The 20,018-nt window shown below is 31.8% G+C and overlaps 1 protein-coding gene across 8 annotated transcripts in view; it reads right to left on the bottom strand.

Moving 5' to 3' along the window:
• The window catches only part of LOC148619234 (unconventional myosin-XV-like), an 89,627-nt gene extending 78,843 nt beyond the window's left edge, over positions 1 to 10,784 (bottom strand). For 7 of the 8 annotated variants that reach the window (XM_088578908.1, XM_088578912.1, XM_088578904.1 and 4 more), the window contains exons 1-2: positions 5,890 to 6,045; positions 4,342 to 4,411 (exon numbers count right to left, since the gene is read on the bottom strand). The gene's annotated coding sequence lies outside the window, so the exon portion shown is untranslated. Of the gene's footprint in view, positions 1 to 4,341; positions 4,412 to 5,889; positions 6,046 to 10,302; positions 10,437 to 10,745 lie in introns of those variants that run through there. The other variant, XM_088578905.1, reaches the window with a different exon arrangement.
• Positions 10,785 to 20,018: the final 9,234 nt, after the last annotated feature.

Genomic DNA, 20,018 nt, shown 5'->3' with positions numbered 1-20,018 from the left:
GAAAACAGAAGTACATGGTAATAAGATTGAAACAAAAAAAACATCAGGTAAAATTACATCATCCCTAATTACGCATATAGATTCAGGATTTAAGAAAATATTTCCTTCACTTCTAAAACAAGAGGCTCCCAGGAGCCTGAAACGCTCACCTGTTAAAGGTTGTCTTTCAAGGGCAATAAATTTAACAAGGAGTTGTCCAACAATTTTAACTCCAGAAGATTTTGGTAGGACTGTCATGGGTCATTTTAGCAATAGAAAGTTTCTTGCAAAAAAAATGTCGAAAAAGGGCAATAACTCCAACATAGCTTAACAGATAATAATGAAAATTTGACCAGATAGATCTCATCATGCTGAGCACTTTTACCCACTGTCACAATTTGGCTAAACCTAACAGTATTAGAGACATATGCAAAAAACTACTGTCTGACTTCTATGTTCTATTTTTAGTAACAGCAGCCATGATTTTTTGACAGATCAAATATTCCCACATCCGTTCTATGCAGGATACCAAGGAAGGTTCATACCAAGTTTGGTTCCAATTGGTCAAGTATTGACAGAGGAGAAGATTTTTGAAAGGGATAACATTAAAAACAACAAAAAACGTTGAAAAAGGGCAATAACTCAAACATGGCTTAACAGATTAAAATGAAAATTTGACCACAGATAGACCTCGTTTAACACCATGTCAGAATTTGGCTAAACGTTATGGTTTTGGAAATATATGCGAAAAACTACTCTCTGACCCCTACGTTCTATGTACGATACCCCAACAAACATTCATACCAAGTTTGGTTCTTATTGGTCCAGTAGTTTCCGAGGAGAAGAGTTTTGAAAAATTGTTAATGATGTCAACAGACGACGACGAATGCCAAGTGATGGCAATAGCTCACATGGCCTATGGCCAGGTGAGCTAAAAATCATATTTCCTTGATATTAATAATAGAATGGTTGATACAATACACAGAAAACACAAACTGGGCAACATGGCTGACACAAGCAAAATATGGCAACAAGCAATCTACTAGCAAAGCAGAATAGGGCAATATGGCTGACACAATATAATAGCAAAGCAAAATAGGGCCACATGGCTGATACAATATAACAGCAAAGCAAAATATGGCAACATGGCTGATACAATCTACTAGTTAGCAAAGCAAAAGAGAGCAACATGGCAGATACAAAACACAGGAGAACCAAACATAGCTGCAAGATTAATACAATACACACAAAAAGCCAAATAGGACAACATGGTTGACACAATACACAAGCAAAGCAAAATAGGGCAACATGGCTGACACAATACACAAGAGAACCAAATAGAGCTGCAAGATTAATACATTACACAGAAAAAGCCAAACAGGGCAGTATGGTTGATAGTGTAAAAAACCATAAAAATGGTTGATACCATATAACAACAAATAGGGCAACAGTTGATAGAATACACAAGATGAAAAAAACAAAAATGGCAACAGAAAGTAACCAGAAAATTCTACAAATATGTTGGAGTGAGATGATGAACTTATGCTAGGTAGACAATCATCTGATACCATAGTGAATGTACTTACTTTTTAAGTCTACATCATTAAGTTTTCATCTATAAGTATATGTATAAGTCCCACTCTCAAAGAATAACAAATAAAACTACAGTATGAGTAACTCATGATGTGAAATCATTCTCTTATTGAATACTACCTTTTTAGAAAAGTTCTATTAAAGATAAATCCTTTTTTTTTATTGTAGAGTAGAGATAAGGAAAAAGACAACAGTTATTCAATACAATCTAGTATTTAATCTATATATAACACATGCTTCAACTTTACAACTTGTTAAGATATTAATTATTGTAATACAATGTTTAAAACTGACCATTTAAAATAAATGACTTAATCACCCCCTTTTGTACATTCTAAATGTGAACTAAACTTTCTATGACATAACTGTGCAGGTACATGTAATCTTAATTAAGAAAATGTGGTAGTTTTTTAAAAAGAATTGTATGATCTAATAATCCACCAGGGATATATATATATGTCATTTAAATTCCAACATGTACCAACTAGTTTTTCAAAAAAATATTTAGACAAATTAATCTAATTTTAATGGCTTCATACATAAAAATGTGAAATAAAATATAATTCTTTGGAAGATATTGATTCCATATTCTTACTTTGTAAATTGGCTGATTAATTCATCTAATGATACGGAATGAAAGAAGTAGATGTGAAAAGAATCATGGGTGTTTGACAACATCACTAGACAAGATGTTCTTCCAAAAGTATGACAGCCTCACTAGATGTTATTCCAAAAGTATGACAGCCTCACTAGATGTTCTTCCAAAAGTATGACAGCCTCACTAGATGTTCTTCCAAAAGTATGACAGCCTCACTAGATGTTCTTCCAAAAGTATGACAGCCTCACTAGACAAGATGTACTTCCAAAAGTATGACAGCCTCACTAGACAAGATGTACTTCCAAAAGTATGACAGCCTCAACTAGATGTTCTTCCAAAAGTATGACAGCCTCACTAGATGTTCTTCCAAAAGTATGACAGCCTCACTAGATGTTCTTCCAAAAGTGTGACAACCTCACTAGATGTTCTTCCAAAAGTGTGACAACCTAACTAGATGATCAAATCAGCAAAAACAAGGGAAGCATACCAAAGAATTATGATTGTACTTTTTACAGAGGCAGATAGAACAGACATTGAGACCAAAATAAAAAGTATCCAAGATTCTGATTCCCTCTGCACCTGATTTTTTCAGCTGCCTCAAAAAGAATTATTTTGAATTTTTGTCCAATTAAGGTGAATTGCTTAAAAATTGACAGTATTTTTCACTAATATTGATAAAAATAAAAAAATAAAATTTGCCTAACTGTCTCAAATATTGAATGGTTGGATCAGAATAATAAATACAAAATATACCAGTTCAGAGTCTTGGACTTTTTTTTTGTCCTAATAGCTGACAAGACAAGACAACATTTGCAAAAAGCAACTATTCCCTACTTGCAGAGCTCAGGATGCAGCCATATTTTATCCTGTTTTTGCCGAGTTACCTCCCGTAAGAGCAGGTATAATTTCAAAGTCTCTAACCGATGTTCGGATTCGGGTGCAGAAAAAAGAGGTAACTCGAATGAAAATGGAATCCCCACCAGACAAACACAACGGTGTTTCTAAAATTTACAGGGTGTTTCATTTTGTTGGTAGGTAACATAAGGATGATTTTCATTTGTATCCCGGGTAAAGAAAATTGATGGCAGGGTCAGTAGAACAAAAAATTCCCTTTTGACTTTCGAGATTTTCTAAAGTATCATCGATATCGCATGGAAAACCTTACATGTTCCGACTAGACACCTGCTCCAAAGGGAGGTAAATGTTGACAAAATGTTGGTCCACAAGTTGGGAATTGTAATAAATCTATTTGGTTAATTTTATAAAATCAAGACCATCCATTAGAAGTTGATAGGGGTATTTCTGCTCTGATAAATACTGTACAGAATGTAATCAGTAGACATATTTTGTATCAAGTAGTGATAAGAGGATACTCTATACATATAGTAAACAATCATACAGTGAGCAAGATGCCAAGTTTACAAACAAGCACATTGATCATAAATATTTATAAGCAAAACTATTGCTGCGGAATGACCTAAAGAAGACAAAACTGACACTAAGGTTGATAACTAAGCATAATTAGGCAAATATCATAATATATGACCTTTTCATTGTGAAATGTCAAATATATGATTACTCAGCAAAATATACATGATGTATCAGGCAAAGATCAATCACATTACAGGATTAAAAACTGTAAGAACCTGGTTTATCTAAAAATGCAAACATTAAAGATTGCTGCTACTTAAAAAGATCTTGAAAGCCACAAGAATGTTTCCACTAGTTGAATTCATGGGTTTGGCAAAGGGTGAGGTTTTAAATAGTGATTTAACAGCATGACTTTCAAATATACTTTATGCATCTTAATAGTTGCATAATCTAAAACCTGGAACACTCATATCCTAATTATAGTCTATGCAGCAGGAAATGAGAAATGGAAAAAAGTTTCTGCATATGTCAACAAAACAAAGCCACAATTTATCAGAACATGATCATATACAACATTATTTTTCATGATACACCAAGTATAAAATTCCTACCGTGAGAGGATGTGTTTGACAGGATGTGTCGTCTCTATCATCACTCCTTATTTGTCGTCATTGGCATGCCTTTCCTCTTGTTCATTTTCATCAAAGATTATTTTTTTCACATTTTTGGGAAAATTTTCCTTTTTTAATAGTAAGCATGGACAATTTTTCAAATCACTGTCAAAGCAAATTATATCTTACCTGTTTTTTACCTGTAGATTGGATACAGGTGCTTGTCAATCATGTCCATTTCTCCTTGTATCAGTTACATCTACAAATATAAAAACATAGATTTTTATCAAAGAACTTTTAATGACAATGTCACAATAAATTGACTAAGTAATCAAAGAAGGTCATCCAAATTTCTTTATGATAGTCATTAAACCCAGATCACTACTTGTCAGATTTCATCATCTGATCATCAAGCATAAAAGAGGGAGAAAACATTTAAGGCTTTTGTAGGAGTCAACAGCATACTTCACCAAATCACTAAATGTTACATGTATCTTTCAGCGCAAGAAATTAAATAACAACATAGCCATTTTCTAGATGTAACTTTGATGATGATAGACTATGTCACAGTTATTTTATATTCAACTTGCTTATAAGATATGCTTGTTTCAAAACAACTTCAATTCAAGCAATAAACATCATCCCCTTACAACTCCATCTTCACAAATTTATGAATTATTGCTTAGAAATTGATTCCAGTGTTATATAAAACTTTTAGTTACATCTTGAATGTTTTATAACAAACTGCATTCTTTTCTGCTACATATGGAAAGGTAGACTTCCTGAGACTTCAATGAAAACTTAGTATGCAAGCAAATTATTTTTTGCTTATTTGCAGGGGTGTCAAAATAACAAAACCAAGTTCAAAACAATCTAAAAGGTTTAATCATTCCTAAATGTGAATATAAAGTTGTTACCAAGAGGAACTACCTGGAACTCACTTAAAACTACAAAGTAAACCTTTTGTAAATGAAGTAATCACAAATAATGTGGTTTACAAAATGCATATCACAATGAAGACTTTAATTCTCTCCTTACCAGAAAAATCAATTCTTCCTACCTAGAAATATATTCTGCACAGATTTTGGAAGTACATATATATACTAATAGATATCTACTTCCTTAAACTCACTTACCCAACATAACTTTCATGGCATTTTTACTTGAAAATAAAGACAACAAAAAGTAAGTTTCCTTCAAACTGGTTCTTTATTAATGAGTTAACCAAGACTTCAGATTATATATCATGAAAGGAACATGACAATATTATTTTGGGAGAAAGAAATGAAAGAGAAAGGTGATCATGTAATTTTCTTCACTATTATGTACTGTTATGTAGTTTTCAAGCCTTTGAACAATAGTAAAGATTAGCAAGTATCTGACATTTCCTTTAAACTATGTTGTCATACCTCAATAGTTTAATATGAAAACTTGACTACAAAAAATTTAAAGGCCACACCTGCCGATTCAAAATCAAATTTGAAAGCTAAAAATTCATTTAAATTCATTAGAATTCCATATCAATTAAAGTAATGAAATAAAGTTATATCTTGCAAACATTCAACACTTTCTAGTTGTTCTATGTACTACAGCAGAAGTAAAACCATTGATTAACTCTTATAATTAGCCTGCTGATTACAGGTGTCATAACAAATTTAACTGAACAGGTAGAATTAGGTTTCATAATTTTCAAATTCCACTCATAAAAATTATTTTCAAAACATAAATCAATCTTACCATATAGGACAAAAAATAAAGAAATTAATCCAAATGAAAATGCACGAAAATAATCCAGATGCAGAAATATCAAGAAATATTAAAATCCAAAAGTGAGAGAGGCCTTATCAACAGACTTTAACTAATACAGGTAATCATACTGGCTTCCGAACATTTAAATAACAATACAAGGAATTCAACATGGTCGACAGGCCATATACTTATATTACAAGTTTTTCTCTGTTCTCTTCATGGGTTAATAATCACGATTAAATTTCAGTGTCTACTTGTCACATGGTTTATTTTGATTGTTTTAAATACACATTTGAAACATGAAGGTGAAATAATTGGAATCCAGACACTTTAAATTAAGAAAGGAAATAAATCATTCTGATCAACCTTTAAATGGGTGAAAAGAGCTAATTTTATACCTGGTACATGTATATTGATTATCCTCTGTAATATTAATGTAATGAAATGATCAAACCTGATGTTGACATTGTGAACTATTTAATACAATATATGGACAGTATAGAAATTCAGTGAAGTGAAAGTAAAGATATGTATATAGATTATCTAAAAAGAAAACATAAAACATTTATCTCTAGTATAAATTTGGATTGTTGAAAAAAGACATCCACCCATACTCTTTCTATGTAAATATCTAATTCAATGTCATGGGAAAATATTGTACCTGACAAATACACTGAATCGCATCTATATTGAAAATTTCTGTAGATTTTTAAAAAATTTTTTTAATTCTATTAAAGGCAGGTTTTACCAAGCATATCTCTGTATACTTGTCAATATGATTCAAGTTCATGAGAAAATTTAAATTTCTGATAAATAACTATTAGTGAAATGTATCAATCATTCTTATTCCTTATTAATGTTTCAGCTGAAGAGTTGATAAGACTCAGTCTAAATTGTAAAATGTAAAACCAAAATCAACCAAATACACACTATTTGACAATAATTGTCAATGGTCTGCATTAACATCAGGGCTGAGTTTAATAAGAAAAATCTCAAGTAGAGAATTTCCTCAAATCTTCAATTTCAAGTGATCTGTTTGGTGGAAATTTGTGGTGAGAAATCATTTGAGGAAAATCCAAATTTATTGCTGACCTCTTAAACTTAAAGTTATAAACCTCCAAGTTCTTTATTTACAAGTGCAATTCAAGTAACTTATTTTGGTACTCAATTCACCAAAAAAAAAGACGCAAATATGATCATTACTCTTTAACAATGATGACACAAATGATGGAAGTGTTGCTCCCAATTGTTTCACTCAATACCTGACCTTTACAGACAGGTAAGAGCTCTACAATACCATCCCCTCTCATCCAGAACAAGTGAAATTTAGCCCAAGAAGTTACATTTGTTAATTTAACAGGCTAATTTCCATTGTGGGAAAATAAAATATCACGCTAAACCAGAGCCTAATCTAGAGGGAGAAATGAGAGCGAAAAATTCTTGTTTGTGCTCACTTCTCCAAATTTGTCTTTGAAAGGGAAAGTTTTTGAAATAGATTACATAGACAAGAATGTCAGTATTGTTATTTTTCAAAAAGAATTTACTAAAACTTCCTCTTGTCACCAATGTCTAGATTAGGCTCTGCTAAAGCTGAAATGACTAAAACTCTAGGACACTACTGGGGCTTTTAGTTTCACACTAAAGGTCACATGGTGATTATCTTATGATGTGATTACCACAAACAAGTATCGAAAGAAAGACTTCAAAAATGTATTTATTAAAAGTTTACATGAAAACGCAGGAGTTGAAATATTAAGATTAGAAGGCCAAGGACCTTATAAAATTTGGAATGAAAGGTTTACTTGCGGAAAACAAAAGGTTCTCAGTACAGCTTAATATTAATTACTAAAGTTCTGTTACAGAAGCTGAAGGTCCGAGCCTTATACCCACACTAATTTAATACTGTAACATACACATGTAATTTTTTTTAGGTAAAAACACTAAAACCAATGGTAACCTCTGTTAATTAATGAAGAAAATGTCCTACAGCACCCAATTTATCATTAAAAAATTGTTAATAAAATAAAACATAAGCATCTTATTCAAACTAGTTTTCAACAATTGCTAAAGCTTCAGGTATATCTTATAAAAAAGGAAGGTGACTCAAATGAATACATTTCTCCATTCAGTTTTAAGTGGAAACACATAACTTCTAAATTCTTCTAAACTAAGTAGCTAATTGTTATACTTAATAATATTTTAGAAATTAAAGGATAACCCATAAGTTATAGAAGTGGAGACTATTTCAAAGGAGTGAGGTTACAAATCATATTTTATTACATCTGAGACTCAACATTTAAAAAAATTAAATTATGAAATGATTTTGCTTAACTATAAAAATATATTGTTGCCAGTAGTTTGCCCTAATTAAGAACTGATCAAAGCTCCAAGGTTATCAAAATAATACCATTAGACAACAATATCTTCTCACATGTGCATAAAAATCCAATTTTATATTTAATAATAACTGTTTTACACAGGTGATCCCCAATTTATCATGTAAAATTATCCCCTAGAAAGTAGATTGATTAATTTACCTAGTTATTATGCATGTGTAAGCATGTGTGTGCAAACATGCAAGTAGCTAACAAAGGGAGCAAAACTTGACTATCGATAACTGTGGTGAATTACATTGATTTTACAATGATGTTACAATGAAAGTAACATGTTCAGTATGTTTGCTTGAGAAAATTGTTCAATCACAAAGAAAACAGAAATTTCATTTTATGGAAATCCATAATTATTGAATGGAGCACCACATGGTTATAAATGCAACTCAATTTCAATGGGAGTTATTCATGTATGGGTATTATATTCCATGAACAGGCTTCGAGTAATTGATCTTTAGATAGAAAGCTTCAGGATGTTATCTGTATATTATTAAATACATTTAAAAAATTTTTTCTTTGTCAATGGACTATTCCTATACTCATCTTTGTTTTTAATGTAAAAAAACTAAGTAAGATATCACAATCCAAAACCATCATCATCATCACCCATATTTTCTGAAAATACATGTAGCATTCAAATTCTCAGTAATACTGTCACATCCATGTATAAAAAACAGATGTCTGTATAAGAATGGAGAATTCTCAATAATACTGTCACATCCATGTATAAAAAACAGATGTCTGTATAAGAATGGAAAATTTCAAACTGCATGAATGTAACAATAAAGTAGAAGCAAGCATATAAATTTTGGGATATTTTCTCATGTGAACATATTTGTGGGTACCAAGGGTACCAATTTTCATGGTTTAACTAGAAAAACTGTGAGCAATGCTCACTAAATTCATACCCCCATTCCCACATTTGATAACATGCATCTTTTGACCTCCAAATCGATTCTGATCAAAATCTAAAATAGAAGGTGCACAATCACAATATTCATACATAATAAAGATTCTGTGAAAGTAACATTGAATTCCAATCAGCAGTGGATGAGAAGTAACAGATTAAAGATAGGTCCCTCTCCCATTTTCTCACATTCAAAAATGATGAAGTCCATGTTTTGCTATGTGACACCAAAATTGATCTGGATCAAAATCTAAAACAGGAGGTGCACAATGTGTACATGAAATAAAGAATCTGTGAAAATTTTATTAATTCCATCTAGCGATGTAGAAGAATAACAGATAAGAAATGGGTACCCCCCTGTGGAATGGAAGGAAGTACAGATGGAGGGGCAGATGGACAGCCCTATATACCCCTCACTTTGCATCAGACAGGGTTAGTGTTTCATAGTTTTAAAGTTCTATTTAGCAGATACTAATTTTCGAGTTTAACTGTCGTAGGCAAAAATACGAAAAATTTGTACTCCACAAAAATTTTAAACCTTTACAGTAATTCAAGTCCTCCTTATAATCATGTATCTTTTTTGTAAATTTTAAATACAGATACATTTTTTTTATAAACTTTTATTCATGCTACCATACTTTGTACTCCCCCACCAACTTTTCACTGAAAAAGTCAAGACAAACCTTAAATGTGAATCATTTTTGTGCAAAAAGGTTGTAGGAAAAACTAGTCCCTTTCAAGTTTGAAGAAAGTAAAAGACACTGAAAAGAGAATTACAGAAGTTATGTCTGTCTGGTTGAAAAAAAAACCGAATATTTGAATACAGTTTTAATACTTTTTTGCAGTTGATTTTGCTTGCTTTGCTTAACCAGCCAGTAGAAATTGGCGTAAATGCAAATTTAGCTATGATTAAATCATGAAGTTCAATACTGACAAAGGATATGTACAGTAATTTGAAACCATCAACAGTTGAGTCAAATAAGATTTTACCAAATTTGCTGCAGGGTTGTCATTGTTGGAGTACTTGTCCAAATCACAATCATGGGACCAATCAATATACTGAACCAGGAAGAATAACAAAGAAATAAAGACTAATCAATTTACCTGTCTAGAGAATCAGTATCCAGGTAAAGCAAGAACTCCATGGAATGAAATGACAGGTGCTTCAGTTCTGGCAAAGTAAATCCTGAAGTTGTCAAACACTTTCTACATAAATCAATAACCCTGTCCAGTAATACCTATAATATAATGAAAGGCTTAGGATAAATTCTCTTCTTTGAGCACAGGCCAATTGAATGAAAACTGTTCAACGAAGTCAAACTTATCTTAATTCTTGCTCACTCATTTGCACTTGTCTGTTATAGTTATTAATTAACCAAAGGGGCAATTTAAGTGTTTGTTGAAAACCTTAAAAAAGAAAATTATAAAAACTCCTTATTTGACATTAAATAAAAGACTTATTTCACACATAAGGGAAAAATAAATATAAAACAAGATATTAAATTCTTTTCAAAATTGTCAGCATGAAATGATTACAATGACTTTACCCATAATCCTCTAAAGTGTAATCCACTTGCTATAATAATACCTGAAAAATTCAATATCAACAATGACTGTCAAAGCTCTATTGTGTAATTCCCTTTACAAACTGATACAACCAATCAAGTGCACTAGTACAATGAGATAAAAAAAGTTTTCCAACCAAATCGAAAAAAAAGTCGCATTATGAAAAAGATGCAGTTATTAAATAAATTAAATGTATAGATCAAATAAAAAGGAATAAACATGAATTTGTCACACAAATAACTTGTAACCACAAAGGTACATTTTTTGGGGTTTTATTTGAATTGGAATGTGTACTACATGTACATGCACTGAGTATTTCAATGACTCTTTGTAGATTAAGAAGAATACAGTTTTTTTAAAAACAATTGTGTTTTTGCACTTTACATAAATTTACTGGAAAGAAGTTTTGCCTGTGTATATTCTTTTTAATATTCATCTCAAGAGTGCAATAATCAAATGACAAACTGAGGCAGGTTATATGGTCTATCACAGTTTTTTAATTAGAAACTGAAGTGCGTTTTCTCAGTTTTTAACATGCATGTATCATCTCCCATCTGATATTTATAGACTGCTACTTACCAATCAAATAATTTTTTGTCAATATTGTAGTATTATTACGTAAGGTTTTCCATATTGGCCGAGTTATTGGTCTGAGGCTAGCCATATTGGACTGAGGCATAGCCGAAGTCCAATATTGCTAGCTGAGGGCCAAAAAAATTCATGTCAATATCTGCAAGCGTTTAGAAAGAAAGTCTGGAAAACTTTTTTTTTCTGTGAATTTTGCTAAGTTCAAGGCCTGTAATTTCAGTAAAAATCATTGGAGCGGAACGAAAGTTAAAATTAACCCGTAATTTATCATGGTGAACTTGTATATCAAAAATCATGTCAATATCTGCAAGCGTTTAAAAAAAGGTCCGGAAAACTGAAGATGGACTGATGGAGGGGTCAAAAACATTAGACCCTTTGCAACTTTGTTGCGTGGGGTATAAATATTGCCAATTCTAATTTTGGCAGATGCTAAGTGGTGTACTAAATACTTGCTATAATGAACAAAATCAGCACCCTCCTAACATAACATGCTATATGGTATGTCAATACAGGTATACAAAGTTTATCACCGACTATAGGACTTAAAGGATCTTCCATAATGTGCACTAATAAGACAGCCTCCTGTACACATTTCCTTTATTTTCATTAGAAGCTATAATGAATCTAGAACTAACACCATTTCACAAGTCAAATTTGTACTAAAATCTGATTTTGTCAAAATTACCTAAAAAACTCCAAATCCAAACCCTTAACTTTGTGTTTCAATAACATTTCTTTGATTAGAGGAGTCATAAATCTGACTAAAGGTATAAATTGCTGTCTAAAAAGGTAAGTGTATGTTTTACAATCTCAATGGAGCAATCAGATCTGGGGTAATTGATGATTAACAATTAGGAAATGAATCCCTACTGATCTATGACTATTTAATGAACAGCCAATCATTTTCTTGAAATTAATGTCTACTCCACAATTAATTTCACAAATAAGGTCAATTAAACAGGTCTAAAATTTGTAAATAAATTATAAAATTACCATTGTTTATACAAAATGAGTTACCTCCCCTAAATAGTGATGGTTTTATAAATTTGGTAGTAACATTCTTGAGTATTTGTTATATTTCCTCATATTCTTTACCTCATGCATTTAATGAAAAGAAAAAGTTGCCCAAGTTACACAATTCAGCATATTCCTATGACAGGATGTGCGTATTAAGTCAGAGATCAGATGAGACATTAAAGATAAAAAAAAAAAAAGATCAGTTGAGACCGAACCTGTATAAATTCCCACTTGCATACTGACTTTGGAAGAGCTATTTATCAACAAAAAATTGGCATTACAAAGGGCACCAACTGTGCACCTCTCCTAGCCGATTTTCTTTTATAATCATACAAGACTGAATTTCTTCAGAACCTCGTAAAGAACAAACAAAAATTTAAAAGATGCTAAATCCTTTAACTTTACATACAGATATATTGATGTATTGTACATCAACAACCCTTCTTCTACGCTAGAGCAAGTACTCTGCTTTCCTTGAATGCCATAAATATCTGCATAACAGACTAATCAATGGTATGAGGAAATGCGTCTAAAAAAGGTCTCTTACCAACTTTTTTTTTAAATATCAGCCCTTGGTAGAAAAATACTCAGTTCTTCAAAAACAATGAGTAATGATTGTTTTTTGTAAATTGTTCTTTGTGTTGATGTGAATGCTGATTTACCAATTATGACAATAGCATGCAAATGCTTTTTAATCACCACTGGTTTAGTCATGCCGCAATGGAAGAGGGAGGTTTAGTGCTCTGTAAAACCTAGATTTAACCCACCATTTCATTTGAAGTGCCGGTACCAAGTCAGGACCATTGCAGTACCAGCTGCTCCAGTGGTGTAATATCTATTTTGCCAAATATAGTTTGGACTTGGACTTGATTATGAATCGGATAATTGTTCAGTAATTTTCTTTCTACCATTATTTCCCATCAAATGACATTGATGGAAAGATGAGCTCAGTGTGTTGTAAAGTGGAAGAAATATCGATTGAATGAAAATATAAGTTTTCTCATAATTTTTTTTTTAATCATAACTTCAGAATTTAATTTAATTTGGAGGAATCCACCACAAAAAAAGGGGCTTACAAACTTCAATCTGTAACAGTGCATGCAGGTTGTTCAACTGAAAAAAGGCCCATTAATACTATAGTTGTTGTCTCATTCTTATATTACTACAGTAAAACCCATGCAGTTTGCTCGTTGTCCTGCCTAAAAACCCCATGGGAATTTTCAGAAGTTGGCCGGTATGTTATCACAAGAATCATTTAATCAATACAGAGCACCTTAGTTATCCACCTAGTTATAAAATAAATCTCTCTTTGACTCATCAAGGGCAATAAATCTGAGCAACAGATATTTCTAAAAATTTCACCATTCTGATGAATTTTTTCTCCTAGAAAATTTGGCTAAACCCATTGGTTTTCAAGTAATTTCAACAAGTCCTCAATTTTTAGTAGTGGTGGCCATGTTTTCAACAGATAAAAAATTGTTGAGGACATCCTAACAAACATTCATACCATGTTTTGTTACAATCCATCCATCCTACAAGTTGACTCAGATTAAAAAAAAAAAAAAAAAAAAAAAATCCATTTTAGGACCCATAACTCAATTCATTCATTAACAGATCTTTCTGAAAATTTCAGCATAGTTCAATCCCATCATGCTGAACAGTTTTAATCCCTGCCAGATTTTAGGCAAACCCAACTGTTTTTGCATAATTCTACAATTTGACCCCTAAGGTCTATTTTTAGAAACAGATGCCATGTTTTTCGCAAGATCAAAAACCCCCATGTACAGATTGTTAAACAAGTTCTACATAATATTCATGCAAAGTTTTGTTTCAATTCATCCGGTAGTTTTAGAGAAATTTTTAAAATTGGAAGTTTAAAATTGGGGAAAAAAATACATTTCAAGATCCATAAGTCATTCATTCATCAACAGAGCTTTCCAAAAATTTTGGCATAGGTCCATCCCACTATGCTGTACAATTTTACTCCCATCCAGATTTTTGCTAAACCCAACTGTTTCCGAGTTATTTGCAAAATTTTGCAATTTGACATCTATGGTCCTTTTTTTAGTAACAGTGGCCATGTTTTTTGCCAGAAAAATAATTGTTAAAAATACCCTTAGGAACATTTTGGCAAGTGGCCCATTAGTCATACATTTTGAGAAGATCACTTTAAGTTTCGAACAAATCAAGGATTTCATTCCAACAACTCTAAATTTCTAGTGTTTCTGATCACTTATCATTTGTGGCAGACATCCTAACAAACTTGAAAATGCCCCACAGCAACAACTCAGTGTTATAAATTATCTCTTAACAGAGCTAAAATCAAACCAATCATAACATTTTCTAAAATAATGAATGTTCAATATTCTTAAACACACTTTTTCCAGATTTTTGTAAATAGTATTTCTAACTTATAAAAACAAGAAATCCTGATGCACTTTTAAGTATACAATTTACATACCAATTCGGCAAACAGACAAGTGTTTTAGTCACTTCTTGCATCATAAAACACTCTTCTGTTTACAGCATTGGTCTGTACTACCAAACAAGGTTTCTTCTAATTAAAATCTTGAAAGCGAATAGACTGTTTGAAATTTACTAAAAATAATTACCAGTTCCTAATTCAAATTATATATACTTTTACTATTCCTGAGTGATCCATCTAGAGATTTAAGGGACGTTGTACTGTAAGTGAAAGAGCTCGCATATTACAAACAGAAATGCTTAGAAGAAAGTTATGGTGGTGTTTATGTTAAATTTATGTCAAATAAGCATAAAAAAATATCTCTTGCAAGTAAACTTAGTGCATAAAAACAGGAGAGAACATAAAAAAGAACATAAAGTAACCAAAATAATGTGTACAAAGCAACAAAAGGAAATGAGCAACTCAAACTCCACTTAACATGGGAACATGGACCAGGTGCACCAGATGGGTAAAGGTTCTATGCTTTACTAGAAACACCCCCAAGTTGCTCATAAAAAGTCAAATCCAGGGTAGGCTAAAGAAGAAAGAAAAACTATGACATCACATGTGGAACAAATCAGTTATCATGTGCAGATGGATACACCGTAACAATTCATGATGACAACTTTAAAACTTCTATAGTGATAACTTCAATCTCAACATAACCCTGTTCCATAAGCCTAATTGCTAGAAGTCTAGGGTAGTACAAAAAGTCTGTGAAGATATGGCAAAATCTGGCATAACGTACGAGTTGTGATATGAAAACTCCATACGCAGGTGTTGATGGGATGTTGCCACACATCGTGCCTTTATCTCAAGTTCTTAGGGGTAGATACGATATATAATATTCAAGAAACGAGGATTGTTTAATGATAAAATCTTATCTATAATATTCAAGACACAAGGATTGTTTAATGATAAAATATTATCTATATAGCGGAAACTGAGATCAGAGAATCTGGCTAAACGATGATCCTTCCTTTCAATCAGATCCGCTATACAGTCAGCCTCATAAGCAAAAGAACAAGTCATCGAGTAGAGGAGCACAACTTGTTCCCAATGGAATTCCAACCATTTGTCGGAAAATGCATCCACCACACTGGACAAATATGTTGTCAATCAAAAATTTCATCATTTTGAAAACATCTTCAATATACTTGAAGATGATTTGGAATTTGGTGTTTTTACAAAGTATGAAGAATCAAACAAGTACTACATATCTGCATCTAGGTGTACGATCTTTTTTTGAGTAACAACAATGTATCAAGTTTTTGAGTCAGGATTATAATAGAAGTATAAAGAGTTAAACAATCATAGGATTTAATGATTTTGTATTTTGATAATAATTTTGAATTTAGGAAGATCTTTTGAATTTTTCAGGATCCACATTGAATTAAAATTTAATGCATTTCTATGGTCACAGAGTTCAGAAGTGGTCCTACATTTTTATAACGTGTACTGAATCAGTGTCTTAATTTTTTTTAAAAACATCATCAAAGTCTGTTTACCAATATTAAGTTTTTATTTTATATTGATGTTCCTTCACTTTACCAGTATAAATCAATATGTATTGATAGCTAATACACATCAGAATGATACTTATGTTTCCTTACAAAATTTCAAAAATTGTTGGAGGTAATTTTACGAAGACACAAACCACATTTATTTTAACTTGCGCTACTCATATGGCAATTGCTGTTGAACTTGCTGAGTGATTGGAAATATTTTATAATTGATTATCAGAAATAATCAATCAGTAAATAATTTCAAAATTTTCAAGTATAAGTGACATTTTTATGTACATGTAAATACTCTATTCCAAATTCATCATATACATATCATTTGAATCATCTATTTTTCTATAAAGTGGTAAGTTGAAACAACTAAAAGTGCACACATATGAAAATATTTCTGTGGTTTTAAAAATTCTTCTAACTGGTTTTTGAAAGAGTAATCAATTTCAACTACTGTTGTGGCCATGCATGTTTCATGCAAAGCATTTTAAGGGCGTCTTATTAAAATCATTATGTAATCATGATTGATTGTAGAAATAATTTGGGACTTTTTAGAGCAGTAGGGTGACAATTCTCAAGCTGTGAACTCATAATATATGACAAGGAAGACAACTTTGGCCCAATAACAGAACAATTAACAAGAGGCTCTAGAAAAACCTAAATTGCACACCTGGCAAACCATGCCCTATTAATTAGGTAAAGGTATCAAGCTTTGTTACCATGTTTGACAAAAAATTGATGAAAAGGAGCATGTCCTGATGAATGCTGTAAGTTCAACTGAGTACCTAAGGTACTGTAAAATGTTGGAAATGTTTTCAATGTTTTTAGAACCTCTGGAAAATATTTGGGCAGGAGTCCCCCTATGTGCTGTTATCCCACCAGGTGTGAGAGGGCATTACCCACTGTAAGTCTGCTAAAAAAGAAAATAAAATGAATCATGACTATACAACATTTTCATCATCATTTAAACTCAGAAGACCATGTTTACAATATAAACCAAATATCACTGAAATTAAAGCAAGTGTACAAATTTGTGTGAAAATGGCAGCCATTTTTAATATGGTAACCCAGTAAAATTTTCACCATCACCATTTAACTTAAAATACCATGTTTGCTCAGGAATCTAAAAATCACAGTAATTTGAGCAACTGGTAAAACTGGCCACAAATTGGCAGCCATTTTGAAAATGGTTGCCTGACAAAAGATTTCAATACAGCCAATCAACTCAGAATATCATGTTTATCTTATGGGTAGCTTTCATTTTTCTATAGTTGACAAAAAAAAATAGCAAAAAAACCGTTTTTTAGTATCTTTCTCCAAACATGGCACCACTAGGGTTTGCAGTTAGGTTTTCTGTATTAAGGCCTAATTACCCAAAAGGAACAATTATGCCAACTTTAAATAAATTTTGTTGCATGGTTTTGGAGAAAAAGATTTTCAAATTTGTATACATGAAAAACAACAACAAAAAATGTTTCAGGGACCATAACTCTTATAACTGATGCAAATCATTTTAAAATTTACAGCATAAATTTGCAGGTCAGTTTTCTGATGGAGTACCTACGTCAGATTTGGCTAAATTCAACTGTTTTTCAGTTATTTGCAAAACACTATAGTTTGACCCCTTTGTTCTATTTTAAGTAACAACAGACATGTTTTTCAACCGATGACATATCTTAAATGATCAGTTTGTGCAGGATACCCTAAGGAACAATTATGCCTACTTTAATTGAAATTTGTTGCATGGTTTCAGAGATTTTGTACATGCGAAAAACAACATAAAAATCTGTTTCAGGGACCACAACTCCTAATCTGACAACAAATCATTTTCAAAATTTCAGCATATGTCTGTCTTCTGATGGTGAACAATATTACCCTAGGACAGAAATTTTGCTAATTTCAACTGTTGTAGAGTTATTTGCAAAAAAACATATTTTGACTCCTATGTTCTATTATTGGTAATGATACCATGTTTTTTGAGCATTTCAAAAATTTTAGATAATCAATTTGTGCAGAAACAATCATACAAACTTTAAGTAAGTTTTGTTGCATGGTTTCAGAGATTTTCTAAGTTGTACATGTGAAAAACAAAAAAAAATCTGTTTAGAGGCCACAACTGCTACGTCTAGAGACAAATCAATTCGAAAGTTTCGGCATTTGTCTGTCTTTTGGTGTTAAACAATATTATCCATTTCAGAATTTTTCTAAATTCAACTGTTTTTGAATTATTTGTAAAAAACTGAATATTTTGACCTCTATGTTCTATTTTTAGTAACATGCAGCCATTTTTTTAACAAAAATTTTAACAATCAGTTTTTGCAGGATACCCTTAGGAACAATCATGCTAAGTTTCATCCCAACTGGTCAAGCAGTTTCTGAGAAAATGTTTGAAAAAAGGGAACAACAAATAAAGACGGAAGCAAAAAGAAAAGGTAAAAATGCACAAGCTTTTGTTTTATATCAAAAAGGAAAGGAGGGGGTAAAATTTTTAATGTGAAACAAATTTAAATTCAAATTATCTATTGGAATAAAAACCAAATAATAGCAACGTCGCAAGCGGTGTGAGCTCTACCGTTATTACGTGTACTTGTACTTTCTAAATTTCCCTTAAGGTTCCCCAATATACTAACGAAAAAAAAGTCATGTCCGGGAAGTAACAAAAAGTGACTGTCCTTACGGAGAAAATTCATCAAATACTTCAATGAAACAAATAAAAAAATATAGGTTAAGATTACGTTTCAGTAAAAATATCATCTCTTCTGATAGTTTTTAAGTCTTTTCTAATTTGTTTTACTTATTTAAAGTGAATGTTATGTTTATATAAACTTCAGAACACACGTGGATGTACGTACATGTATCTCCGCTGTTCCACTGTTGCTGTTGTCAAGCACCTAACCTGCCTCGAAAAAAATTTGTTTAAGTCACATGTGTAAAATATTCCCATCATCCGTGGACAACTGTAATATTTCTGGTATCTGTACAGATTGATTTGACAGGCCAAAACTGAAATGGATGATGCTTGAGATGCCCTTAAGGGATAAAAAATGTAAAGTATTGCGAAGTGATATAAGTTATTGACCATTTTGAGAGCGAGGGGAAAGAAGGGTATGCGGTTGGAAATTTTGGGGAAAAAATTTTTCAAGTTATTCATTAATTAAAAAAAAACCTTAATTAACAAGACAGCTTTTCAAATAGAAATATTGATTTTGCTTGCTGCTTAAAAGTTCAATATAAATAAAAATATTGCACTTGCGAAGCAATAATTTTTATCCGGGTCGACCCCCTCCTTTGAAAGGTCTTTTTTACAAGTCTTGCACAGACCGTGGCGATAAATGTACGGTAAAGCTCACGGTGCTCGCTGATTTAGGCAATGCCTACCCCATATTATTATTAGCCTAGGATTACAATCAGTTAAAGCCAATAAAGGACAAGTAAAAAACATATATTAATTCAATGTTTGTAACAAGTGTAGAAAAAGGATTTTTCTATAAAAATCCTACTTACTTAGATACATTAACCTAAATGAGTTTTGCGCAAATATTCAACTGCAGTAGACCACTTTCTAGAGAAAACTTATGAACTATACATAATACAGAAGCATTTTCGAGATGTCAAATTTCGCGGGTAAATTTATCGCTGCAAAGGTAAACCCCCGAGATGTTACAAATATA

Source organism: Perna viridis, chromosome 4 (genome assembly GCF_037379345.1).
Source record: "Perna viridis isolate PV_CMFRI_1.1 ecotype Kerala chromosome 4, ASM3737934v1, whole genome shotgun sequence".
Taxonomy (NCBI): Eukaryota; Metazoa; Mollusca; class Bivalvia; order Mytilida; family Mytilidae; genus Perna; species Perna viridis.
This window is presented reverse-complemented; position numbering and strand designations above follow the sequence as displayed.